The sequence below is a fragment of the Microcebus murinus genome, chromosome 2, assembly GCF_040939455.1.
Source record: "Microcebus murinus isolate Inina chromosome 2, M.murinus_Inina_mat1.0, whole genome shotgun sequence".
NCBI lineage: Eukaryota > Metazoa > Chordata > Mammalia > Primates > Cheirogaleidae > Microcebus > Microcebus murinus.
The window spans coordinates 19,373,704-19,385,984 of record NC_134105.1 but is presented as its reverse complement, the minus strand read 5'-3'; the positions used below and the strand labels follow the sequence as shown (position 1 = coordinate 19,385,984).

The 12,281-nt window shown below is 47.3% G+C and overlaps 1 protein-coding gene and 1 non-coding gene across 8 annotated transcripts in view; one reads left to right on the top strand and one right to left on the bottom strand.

Annotated features, from left to right (window-relative positions):
- PTAFR (platelet activating factor receptor) overlaps window positions 1-12,281 on the top strand; it is a 39,245-nt gene that overhangs the window by 11,387 nt on the left and 15,577 nt on the right. For 2 of the 7 annotated variants that reach the window (XM_075995683.1, XM_012750743.2), the window contains exon 1: window positions 5,467-5,806. The exons of 4 other annotated variants lie outside the window; for them this stretch is intronic. The gene's annotated coding sequence lies outside the window, so the exon portion shown is untranslated. Of the gene's footprint in view, window positions 1-5,466; window positions 5,807-12,281 lie in introns of those variants that run through there. One more of the 7 variants, XM_075995686.1, reaches the window with a different exon arrangement.
- LOC142869845 (small nucleolar RNA SNORD74) lies at window positions 11,227-11,296 on the bottom strand. The gene has a single exon (XR_012918397.1). It is a non-coding gene; the product is annotated as a small nucleolar RNA SNORD74 (small nucleolar RNA).

The window sequence follows — 12,281 nt, the reverse complement described above, 5'->3', positions numbered from 1 at the left end:
GCCTCAGTCTCCTGAGTAGCTGGGACTACAGGCGCATGCCACCATGCCTGGCTAATTTTTTCTATTTTTAGTTGTTTGGCTAATTTCTTTCTATTTTTAGTAGAGATGGGGTCTCGCTCTTGCTTAGCCTGGTCTCAAACTCCAGAGCTCAAACAGTCCACCCACCTCAGCCTCCCAGAGTGCTAGGATTATAGGTGTGAGCCACCACGCCCGGCCTAATTTTTCAATTTTTGGTAGAGATGGGGTCTTGTTCTTGCTCAGGCTGGTGTCAAACTCCTGACCTCATGCAATCTTCCTGCCTCAGCCTCCTAGAGTGCTAGGATTACAAGTGTGAGCCACTGCACCTGGCCAATTTTTTTTTTTTTTTAATTACTGGCACAGTAATTAAAGCACAGAACTGACCAAAGGCACAGAACTGAGCAAAAGAGATTTTTTTAGGTCAATTTGAATATATAAACTCTTAGCAATATAGATAATACAGTCCAGGTTTCTTAATCCCAGAACTATTAACATTTTGGGTCAAGTAATTTTTTTGTGGTAGGGGCTGTTCTGTGTATTGTGGGTTGTTTAGGCACCTCCCTAACCTCTGTCACTTGGAGATGCCAGCGGCACACCCCGCCCCACCCCACCTGCCAGTTGTGACCACCAAAAACGTCTCTAGACATTGAAAAATGTCCCCTGGAGGGCAAAATATCCCCTGGTTGAGAACCACTGGTATAGTCAAATGCCTACTTACAATATTTAATTTATTCCTTTAGTTATTTACATGCTTAAATATTTGGGGCAATAGTTTGTTATTTCATAAATATTTATTTTTTATACTCTCAAATTTCATGAAACAAATTTATTCAAACCCTTTAAAACTCTGGTGTAAGCATCTTCGTTGCTATTGCGGCCCCTTTTCTGCCATTTAACAGAGCTTTCTAGCTTACACCATTTTCACTTCCATCTCTGTTGAATGAGATACAGCACTTAACATCCCAGTAAAATGCAATCTCAGGAAGGTTGCATCGCAAGGCACAATTATCCATTATATTACACTGGGGCAGTTCTCTTTTTCATTGCTGTTCTGATCTCCAAAACTGAAATGAATGTGAATTGCTTCAATAAACAAACAACAAGAAAACTTTTTTTTATTATAAAAAATTGGAAACACATGCAAGAGTGCACTTAATGGCATAATGGATCCCCATTTGCCCTTAGCTTCAACAATTATTAACCCACTTTTTCCCACTGAGATAGGTTCTGTATTATTTTGAAGTAAATCCCAAGTGTATAATTTCATCTGTAAATATTTTATGTGTATCTCTAAAAAATAAGAATTCTTTTTTAACATTAACTATGAAACCATTAACATACCCAATACTTAACATTAATTCCTTAATATAATTTGACTATCCATTACGTGTTCAAATTTCTAATTTTCTCATCAATTTCTTTCTTTTGTTTTTCTTCCATTTGTTGAATCAAGATCCAAAAAAAATTCTTACATAGCAATTAGTTGCCATGTCTCTTAATTCTCTCTCTCTCTTTTTTTTTTGAGACAGAGTCTCACTCTGCTGCCCGGACTAGAGTGCTGTGGCGCAGCCTAGCTCACAGCAACCTCAAACTCCTGGGCTCAAGCAATCCTCCTGCCTCAGCCTCCTGAGTAGCTGGGACTACAGGCACGTGCCACCATGCCTGGCTAATTTTTTCTATGTATTTTTAGTTGTCCAATTAATTTCTTTCTATTTTTAGTAGAGATGGGGTCTCATTCTTGCTCAGGCTGGTCTCAAACTTCTGAGCTCAAACTATCCGCCCCCTTCGGCCTCCCAGAGTGCTAGGATTACAGGCTTGAGCCACTGCGCCCGGCAGTTTAATTCTCTTTTAATCTGTAGTTTTTCCCTTCATCTTTTTTCTTCCTTCCAACTTATTTGTTTAAGAAACCAGGTTGTTTGCTCTCTACCATTCTGCATTGTTTGGGTTTGTTGGGTGCATCTCTATGATCTGTTCCTTTCTGTATTGCCTGTAAATTTCTGGCTGAACTTGTTGATTCTGTTTATATTTCCTTGGAAAGACTGTTTCATAAGCAGTGTTATGAATTGTGCCTGCTCAAACACAACTTTATTAGGAAAGTTTTCAAACATACACACAGAGTTCAATAAATCCTTATATTTCTTGTATTTGTTTCATGTGGCTGCTATGATAAGGTAGCCCAACCCAGGTGGCTTAAAACAACACACATTTATTCTCTTATGGCTCTGGGGGCCAGAACTCCAAAAATCAGTGTCACTGGGCCAAAATCAAGGTGCTATCAGAGCCTTTGTCCCTCCAGAGGCCCTAAGGCAGGATCTGTTCCTTGCGGCTACAGGCCTTTCTGATTTGTGGTCTCATTGCTCGCCTCTGTGGTCACATTGCCTTCTCCTTTCCTGTCTGAAGTCAAGTCCCCCTCAGTCTCTCTTTTACATGGATACTTATGATTGTATTAAGGCCCATCTGCAAAATCTTTGCCATATAAGGTAACATGCACAAGTTCCATGGATTAGAACCTGATATCTTTGAGGGCTTGTATTCAGTCTACTACAACACCCATTCCCCAGATTCAATAATTATAAATATTTTGCCACATTCTCTATTTTCCCCCTCCCTCTCATCCTTCCTTCCTCTCTCTCTATCTGTCCATACTTCTCTCCTCCCTTCCCTCCTCACTTTCTTTCTTTTCTTTCTCTTTCTTCCTTTCTTTGCTTCTTTTCTCTCGTTTTCTGTCTCCATCCTTTCTTCTTATTTTGCTGTAATAGTTTAAGGCAAATGCCTGTAATTTCATCCACTAAATATTTCTACAACTATGGACATTTTATATAATAAAATAATATTTATATAATATATAAATAATATATATTTATTATATATTATATTATATATTATATATAAATATATAATATTTATATAATAAAATAATAAAATTTTATATAATAAAACATTTATTATATAAAATGTCCCTTGCTTCTTGGGCTCAGCCAACCCGGAGGCACTGGTAAGACGTCAGAGCACAGGTGAAGAGAGAGGTTTGGGTGTTTACTTCCTGGTTCCCTCTCTGCCAGTTGCAGGATCAGCTGCAATTTTCTCTCCAAGGTCACATCTCCTGTCTGGCTGTCCTTCCCAAACAGCCTCTTTGGGTTTTAGGAGCTGCTCCCTCCTCTCAGCCTTGCCGGTGATAAGGGATTCCCACTCTTGGCAGCCTCTGAATACTACACTATTCTTTAGCCCTGCCTACGAATCTTTAAAACAAACAAAATTTTTTTTCTTTTGTAGGGACTGGGTCTCCGTATGTTGCCCAGGCTGGTCTCAAACTCCTGGCCTCAAATGATCCTCCCACTTTGGCCTCCCAAAGTGCTGGGATTACAGGCGTGAGCCACTGTGCCTGGCCCCATGTGTCTTCACGATTGCCCAGTTTCAGGGTGCCTTCTCTTTCCAGGACCCTGACTGAAACATGTGTCTTTTTACAGTTGATTTGATGATCTGGGTTCCAAAACAGATCCACATATTGTATTAGATCTTTGTGTCTCTTGAATCTCTTTTAATCTGGAGCAGTCTCTTCCCTGCTTTTCTGTTTTTGTTTTCAAGTGGTTGATTTGTTGAAAGAATTGGATCAGTTGTGCTCTAGAATGTCCTGCATTCTGGATTTGGCTGATTGCTTCTTTGTAGGGTCCTTTACTTTATTCTTCTGTCCCCTCTATTGCCTGTAAACGGAAGGTTAGATCTAAAGTCTTGATTAGATTCGAATTTGGATGTATTCTAAAGGAGAGATGATAGAATTTGCTAACAGAATGGATGTGGGATGTGAGAGAGTCAACCTCAGTTTCCTTGTTTGTAAAATATTGATGATGTCTACCTACCCACCCTGCTTATTGATAATCTCAAAAGAGATCCTGACATGCAACTGCTACATGTGCACATGGAGGGGACTGTGTATTGGAAAGCGGGAAACAGGCTGAGCCGAGCAGTCCCGGATTTGAGCCTGGTGTCCTGGAGACTCCGGTCAGTAGGGACTGGTTGATCCTGGAGGTCCCTACCAGGCTTGACATTCCTCCTGGGAGCTGGTGGCCTGAGGAAGGCTGAGAAGGTGAAGCCATTTGGGGAAAGGAGGCTCTGAGTTGGGGAGCAAAGCTGGGGGGTGTCTTCCAGGCGGACAGTTTGTGTGAAGGTCAAATGCAACATACAGTCTACAGCCTCTTGTGTCTCAGGGCACTCGAGGCCCAAAAGGCCTCTTAAGGAGGCAACGAGGATGACCAAGCTGTGCTTGTTCTGAAGTCCGTGGCAGGAGGCTGCATGTTGGGACTCAAGGAGGGAATGTGTGGGGGTGAATGTGGAGCAGCGTGGGTTTGTGAGCTGGAGCGAGGCGGTGAGCCTGGCAGGTGTGCACGATGGGAGAGTAGGTGTGAGAGTGCGTGTGCGTGGAGGAGAGTGTGTGCCGCACGTGTTACACGTATAAGTGGTTTGAGTGTGTTTGACTATGTGTGATGGGGGCGCAGCCGGCGGAGGGTGCAGATTCTTGGCTCTAGTTCTTTAGGGCTGAAATACATGTTCAAGGTGGTTTGTCCTTTGAGAGCCATTTTCAGCCTTGATAAGGGACAACAATTAGGTCCGGACAGCAGGAGGCGGCCAGCCCAGACACCGGGTTGGGCTGAGGCTGGAACTGAGTGGGCAGTCAGGAGCCTGCACTCTGGGCTCTGCTTTGCACCTGCCTCGCCGTGGGCCCCGACCCCGTCTGGACGCGAGTCTCCCCCTGTGTCCAGGGTGTGGCTGATGCATCTGAGGGACTTGCTTTCTTAGCGTCCACCACAGCGCCTGGAGCCTGGGGGTGCCCAGGCAACGTTTGTTGCTTGGTGGAATGAACAAGTGGGTAAATGGACTGGAAACTGAGGCAGGAATGCTGGCTCATTCCTCACTATGTAGGGAAGTCCCCACCCAGCTCACGGCAGGCCACACCCGCGCTCACCACAGACTCACCTGTTCACCCTCAGTTGCCCTCTGCTCCGTGAACTCACAGGCTGCGGAGAGCGAAGAGCAGCGGCTCAGGGGCTTAGGAGCTTCCTCCCTGCCCGCTCCCGCAGCACTCTGTCCTCTTGGGAGTCCTGGGCTCAGTGCTTCTTGGTCACCACAGATGTCCTGCCCAGCCATGCTGCTGACCAGGGCAGCTCCCTGATGGCCTCTCCTCTCGTCCTTTTTACATGCTGGTGGCTTCTCCCTGTCCTCCACCCCCTTTCTTTCATTTTCTCTCTGGCACACGCTGTCTGTGTCTCATCTTTTTCCTTTGAACTCCTTTGGTGTCTGTGTCCCCCCTTCCCTCATGCTCTCTCCCCTGTTTACATCTTTCTCCCTTTGCCTCGCCCCCTCCATCTCTGCCTCTGCTCTCTCACTGTTTTCCTGACGCCCTCCGCCCCCTCCCTCGCTCCTGTGTTCTTGGTCACTGATTTCTCCTCCCTCCTCTTCCTCGCTCCCGAGTGCACACTCTCCCAGTTTCTTGCCTTCTCTCTCTTGCGTTTCCCCTCTCGCTGCAGGTCCCCGGCTCGGGGCGCTGTCCACGCCCCACCCTGTCCCTCAGAAGCCTGTGCGCGGTGCTCAGGGCTGGGTGGCCCAGCTTGGAGGTGGCATCCGTTGGAGGGGTCCTAGAGTCACAGCATTTCCTCCCAGGGGTGACTTGGCAGTGATATGCTCTGTTTCCTCACTTCTGCAATTGCCAGACAGCGCAGAGGCTGGGGCTGGGGCCGGGACCGGACGGAGACACTCAGCCCCTGAGGGTTCGCAGCTACTGCCCCTGCTGCAGGTAAGAGGGGTCCCAGCTCCAGCTGGGCAGGGGGGTGGCAGGGCAAGGGGGGCATATGAAAATGTTCTCAGGTGCCCAAGGCCATGCCTCTAGGCTGCACCTAAGCAGATGGGTGGTTCTGTTTTTAAGGACTGGTATATTTCTCAGGGCCAGTCTCATGTTTAGAAAGAACTTCTGATGACCAAACTTTCCCAGGGAACCCCAAACCCCTCTTTGGTTCTCTGAGGCCAAGGCAGCACTGAGGTGACCCCAGAGACCTCCCTGGGAGGTGACAGTGGTGATGAGAGGGGGTTAATTAGATCTCTGGGGGCCGAATGCCATCTACTTTATCAGCTGTGTGACCTTGGCCGAGAAACACGCTCTCTCTGTGTAGTTTTCTAAATTGTCAAATGGGGATAATGCCATTTCTCGGCATACTTGCTAGGAGGGGTAAGGATCTGGTACAGGGCTGGGTACTAAGGAGCTCGCGAAATGCTGCGTTTCCTGGGGGATGCTGAAAATAACCAGGTTGTTGGTACAAAGCACCAGGCTCACACTTTCCCCTTTCTGGTCCCAGGTGCTGGGGACAGGGCCCAGGCGGGTACCCCCTGTCCTTCACTGGCAGGAGGACCAGACGTGGGGTTGTGCGCTCGCCCACCTGTGAAGAATGGGAGAACCAGCAGGCTCTCCCCGGACATTCAGGCCACTCTCATTTAGCTCTGATCCAATACCCAGCTGTGTTCCAGATGTTTGGGGGGGTGTGCATGGGAGGGGAGCTTAGGGGATGGCGAGGGAAGCAAAAAAGAAAAACAGATGTCCCTATCTTTAGGTCCTGACAAGCCAGCCAGGGAAAGAAGTTGGCTGGAAGGTGAAGGAATGGCCCTGGGGGTGGGGGGGCACCTGGGGTTTTGATTCCGGTCTTGCTTACAAGTCAGGACCGGGCACTGGGCCACTGGGCCACTGGGCCACCGAGCAGCCCTGCTTTACTCCTCTGCAGATTGCGGTGAAAATACTGACTTATGGGTTTGTCGGGAGGACAAAGTAAAAGGCAGGGTAGGAAAATGCTTTGTCAATTGGAAAATGCTGCACAAATGTGAGCTGATGCATTACTACTAAGGCTGATGCTGTCATTCTTTATTTTACTGTAAATGCCTTAAGGATGAGAGACTTATTTTATTCATTATTTTATCCTTGCCCTTAGCACAGAGTTTGCCATGTGGTACATGCTTAGAATGTACACTGAATAGACAAATGATAGAGCAGTAGGTTGTCGTTGGAAGGGAATGGACAGTGAGTCCCAGCTCTGTCCGGGATACTCTTGTCACCTTGGGAAAATCCTTTCTCTTTTCTGGGTCTCAGTTTCCCCAACTGGCCATGGAAGGTTTAGGTAAGGGATTTACAGTCTATAGCATTCATGACAAAATGTGCCTCCAAGACGGACTTTCCTGTGGTTGGTGCTGGGGTTGGAGGTGGCTATGACAAGAGGCTGGGATCGTGTTTGTCGTTTTGTGGGGAGCAGAGACTCCACTTCTCACCCCAGGCCGGTGAGCAAGGCCTTGCTGAAGAGGAAGGCACTCTCCTTTTTGGTAGCACCCCTCCTGGGAACTCTCCCTGATATGTCCTAGGGGGGAGGTGTCTGGGTTGGGAATGCTGGTTCCTAAATGGCAAATGACTGGGCCCTGTCACCTCTCAAACCAGCCACACTCAGGTTCCTTGGCAGAATGGTGAGAGCAAGGAGAAGCCTCTGGCGTATCTTTGTGGCTGCACGTGTGTCTGTGGTTGTGTGGGGTGGACGGGAGTTGGCTCTGGCTGTGTCCACATGTGCCTGCAGGTGGGCCCAGGCCAGCCCAACAGCTCCTGGAAGCAGGAACACCAACAAAACCAGCTGAGAGGTTGATACGCCTCTGCGCGTCTTCAGCCAGGGGAACCAGTGCCAGACCACGTGTGTATGTGTTTGAGCATGTGTGTGTTGGGGGGAGAGAGAATATGAGTGGGGAGAATCACTACTCAGCCGCCCCTCCCTGTCCCCTTAGTTCTGCAGGAGGGGGACCCTCAGGGCCTGGGTTCTGAGTCCAGCCCAGCTCACTGATGGGAGAAGCATGTCACGAATTTATACATTATGCATAGCCCTTCACAGTTTGTAGAGCCCATTTCGGTTTACCAAGTGCTTTACTGTTTACCAAACTCTTTGTCACCCCCAATAATCTCACTTCCTTTTTACAACAATGCTTCGAGGTAAGCCGGACACTGCATTTTGCAGATAAAAATCCCAAGGCTCAGAGCTGGGGAGAGACTCACTCTAGGCGGTGGGCGGCTCGCCGAGGCCAGAGCCTGGGTCCGGATTCCAATTCCTGCGCTTTTCTCTCCTGCCACCCCTGGTTGCTTCTTCCAAAAGAGGAGATGTGGCTGGCTTGGTGCATGGCCAGTTTGTTTGCTTCCTTATTCAATTATTCAACAAATACGTTCTGAGGACAGCGGGGAAGGGAGTTCACAGTTACTGAGTAAATTGCTTCATTCTGCTCTTATGACTACCCTGTAAGGACGGTTTTACCGTTTTGCAGAGGAGGAAACGGAGGTTGGGACAGCCAAAGACCACACGGCAAGGAAAGAGCAGAGCCAGGTGCAGACTCAAGTCTGTGTGGCTCCAGGGCCTGTGCCTAGACCTACTCTCTTCCCTGGCCAGGTCCTGGACTGGCCTCGGGGACACCAGCTGGACACCGGAGCTGCCGGGCTGGGAAGTCAGGGCGATTCCTGGTAGAACAGAGGGGTGTGCCCAGTGCTGGGGAAGCCCAGAGGAGGAGGCACCTCCTCACTCTCCCTGCCCTGCCCTGCCCTGGCCAACTTCCAGGAAGCAAGGTGAGGGGAAGGGTGACTCACAGATATGACTTGGCAGGCAGGAGCAGAGACCCAGGCCAAGTTAGGGGGCCTGCAACTTTATAGGGATTTCCTAGGCCAGTGGGGCAGGGACTGAATCTCATCAATGTGGTACACATACCTGGGGTCAGGGTAGAGTCCCCAGTGAGAAGGAACACTGGGTAACTCTGACTGGGACCCAGACCACGCCATCTCTGGGGCCCTAAGCCCATCACTGTCCTTCTCCTGCACAAGGAACTCCATTCATCAAGCAATAAAAGTGCCCAGCACGGTGCTGGACTCCTTTGTCTCAGGAGGTGCGGCAAGTGACACAGAATTCCCCAGAGCTCAGGATACTTGCTCCCCTAATGTGCCCCTCAAATCCTTCTGAATCCTGCAGAAATGAGCATGAAACCACTCTGTGAGGTATGGCCAGCACGGCCAGGCCAGGACACGAATGTCAAGCAACAGAGGAGGTCAGAACAGGAGGTAACTCATTTATTGAGCACCTACTATATGTCAAGCGCTTTAGAGGTTTATCTGTCATGTTGACATTATTCCCGTGAGGAAACTGGGACTGTCCCCTGGGAATCTGGGGGCTGGGAGTGGCTGCGGCTGCTCTGTGAGGGTTTGGAAGTGAAGGGTGAGGGACACTGTGACTGTGTGTGGGGTTTCTTGAGAACTTGCTGTGAAGGAGGCCCTGCCATGGGTGCTGGTGACGTGCCAGGAGCTTGGGCCCCAGGGAGTTCCCAGCCCAGGAGGGAGAATTCAGCAGCTGTTATAATGCAACTTGATACCTATCGTTGTGGGAGCCCTGTCATGGGTAGAGAAGTAAGACTAACAATAGCCAACACTCAGTGAGCTCTCACTATAAACCATGCATGTCCTGTTCAGTCCTTACAACAACCCTATAAGGTAGGCATTATTATTATCTCCATTCTACAGATGAGTAAACAGAAACTCATGGAAATTAAATCACTTGCCTTGGGTAAGAATTGGCCGATGTCATTGTGCCAACTGACCCCAGCTGCCATAAAAAAGACCCTAACTGGTTCCCAGGAGCTTGGACGGGTAATGTAATGATATATCTGGCAGCCCGACGTAGGGGGCTTCAAGCTGGGGTGAACTTGATGTGAGCAGTGAAACATTTGGAGAACATTCGATCTGATCTAATTAGCAGATTGTCTTGATTTCCTGTAGACACAGCTTTTTAGAGCTGTTGATTGTAAATAACTTGAACTGTGCTAAGCACTTCACACTCATTTCACTGAATCTTCACACCACTCTGGAGAGGTATGTGCCTGGGCTGTTGTCAGCTCCACGTACAGAGCAATGACTTGAGACTCAGAGAGGCCATCCTTGGCAATGGTCCTGTGTCTAGGAAGTGACATAGGCAGGATTTGAACCCAGGTTTGTCTTACTATAGAGCCTGTGTTTTTAACTATTGTTCTTTAAATACTATTCATTCTTTATTTCACTTGATGCTTAGAAAAGCCCTGTAAAGGAGATGTGTTCCTGTCCACATTTTATTTCTTTATTAAATCAAATTTTTTTTTGAGATAGGGTCTCGTTCTGTCGCCCTGGGTAGAGTGCAGTCAGTGGTGGCATCATAGCTCACTGCAACCTCCAACTCCTGGGCTCAAGCGATTTTTCTGCCTTGGCCTCCCGAGTAGCTGGAACTACAGGCATGCGCCACCACACCTGGTGAATTTTTTCTGTTTTTTGTAGAGACGAGGTCTCACTCTTGCTCAGTCTGGTGTTGAACTCCTGAGCTCAAGTGATCCTCCTGCCTCGGCCTCCCAGAGTGCTAGGATTACAGGTGTTAGCCACCTCGCCCGGCCCTACTATCCACCTTTTACAGATGAAGCTGTCAACAGCAAAGAACCCAAACTATGTAAAATAATTTAAAGAGATTTATTCTGAGCTGAATAAGTGTGATCATGGCCCAGAGAGCCACAACCAACAAGCCTTGAGCAAGTGGTCTTGCCGTGGTTGGGTTACAGTTTGATATTATACATTTCAGGGAGACAGGAATGACACATAAAGTCATAAATCAATACATGGAAGGGGTACATTGGTTTGGCCTGAAAAGGACATCTCTGAGTGGGGCATTACAGATTATAGGTGCATTTAAAGATTCTTTGATTTGTAAATTGGTTAAGGAAATGAAGCTTTGTCTAAAGGCTCGTAGAGTTTTAAGTTAAGAAAGTCTGTTAGAGACAAGTCACCCGACATACACCCAGACTCAAGGGATCTGTTAAGTAAATTGATGACCTGGAGGTGTGGTTTAAGCTTTGTCTTGTGTAGCTTTGGCCAGCAATGCAGCTTTAGGGTATTTCTGGGGGTCCCCTTGACCAAGAGGGGGTCCATTCAATCATCTGGGGGACTTAAGATTTTATTTTAGTTCACAAAGCTCAGAGAAGAGAAGCAGTTTTACCAAAGATTGCACAACTATTAAGTCATATCATTCCAAGTTAAAATATACAATGTGCTTTCAAATCTGCCATCTCTCAGGCCCATTAAAAAACATTTTTTTTTAGTATGGTAAAAAAAAAATAGCATAAATTTACTCTCTTGACAATTTTTTTTTCATCAGAGCAGTTGGCATTCTCATTAACACTGTCAGATGTCACTACCAACATAGGTTTCATCAGAGGCCCTAGTTTTTAGGTATACAGTTTAGGCGTGTTAACTATAGTCACGTTGTGTAACGGATCTCTAGAACTCTTATCTCCCATAACTGAAACTTCGTATCCATTGAACAACTCCCCATTTCCCCCTCACCCCAGTTCCTGGCAACCATCATTCTACTTTTGGTTCTGTGCATGTGATTACTTTAGATGCCTAATATAAACGGAATCGTACAGTATTTGTCTTTCAGTGACTGGTTTATTGCACTTAGCATAATGTCTTCAAGGTTCATCCATGTTGTAGCATGTGTCAGAATTCCCTTCCTTTTTAAGGCTGAATAATATTTCATTGTCTGTCTATACCACATTTTGTTTATCCATTCATCCGTGATGGACATTTAGGTTGTGTCCACTGCTCAGCTATTGTGAATAATGCTGCTATGAACATGGGTGTGCAAGTATCTTTTCAAGATCCTCTTTTCAGTTCTTTTGGATATTCAGTATACCCAGAAGTGGAATTGCTGGGTCAGATGATCGTTCTATTTTTAATTTTTTGAGGAACCTCCATACTGTTTTCCACAGCAGCTGCACCATTTTATAATCCCACCAACAGTGGGCAAGGCTTCCAATTTTTCCTTTTTTTTTAGAGACAGGGTCTTGCTCTGTTACCCAGGCTGGAGTGCAGTGGTGCGATCATAGCTCCCTATAACCTCCAACTCCTGGGCTCAAGCGACCCAAGCGACTCAGGGAATGGCTAGGACAAGTGGCATACGCCACCTTGCCAGGCTAATTTTTAAATCTTTTTGTAGAGATAGGGTCTTGTTCTGTTGCCCAGGCTGTTCTTGAATTCCTGGCCTCAAGCAATCTTCCTGCCTCAGACTCCCAAAGTGCTGGGATCATAGGTGTGAACCTATTATTAACTTATATGTTCCAATTTCTTACACTCTCACCAACACTTGTTATTTTCTGTGTTTTCATAATGACCATCCTAATGGGTGTGGGGTGATCCTGCA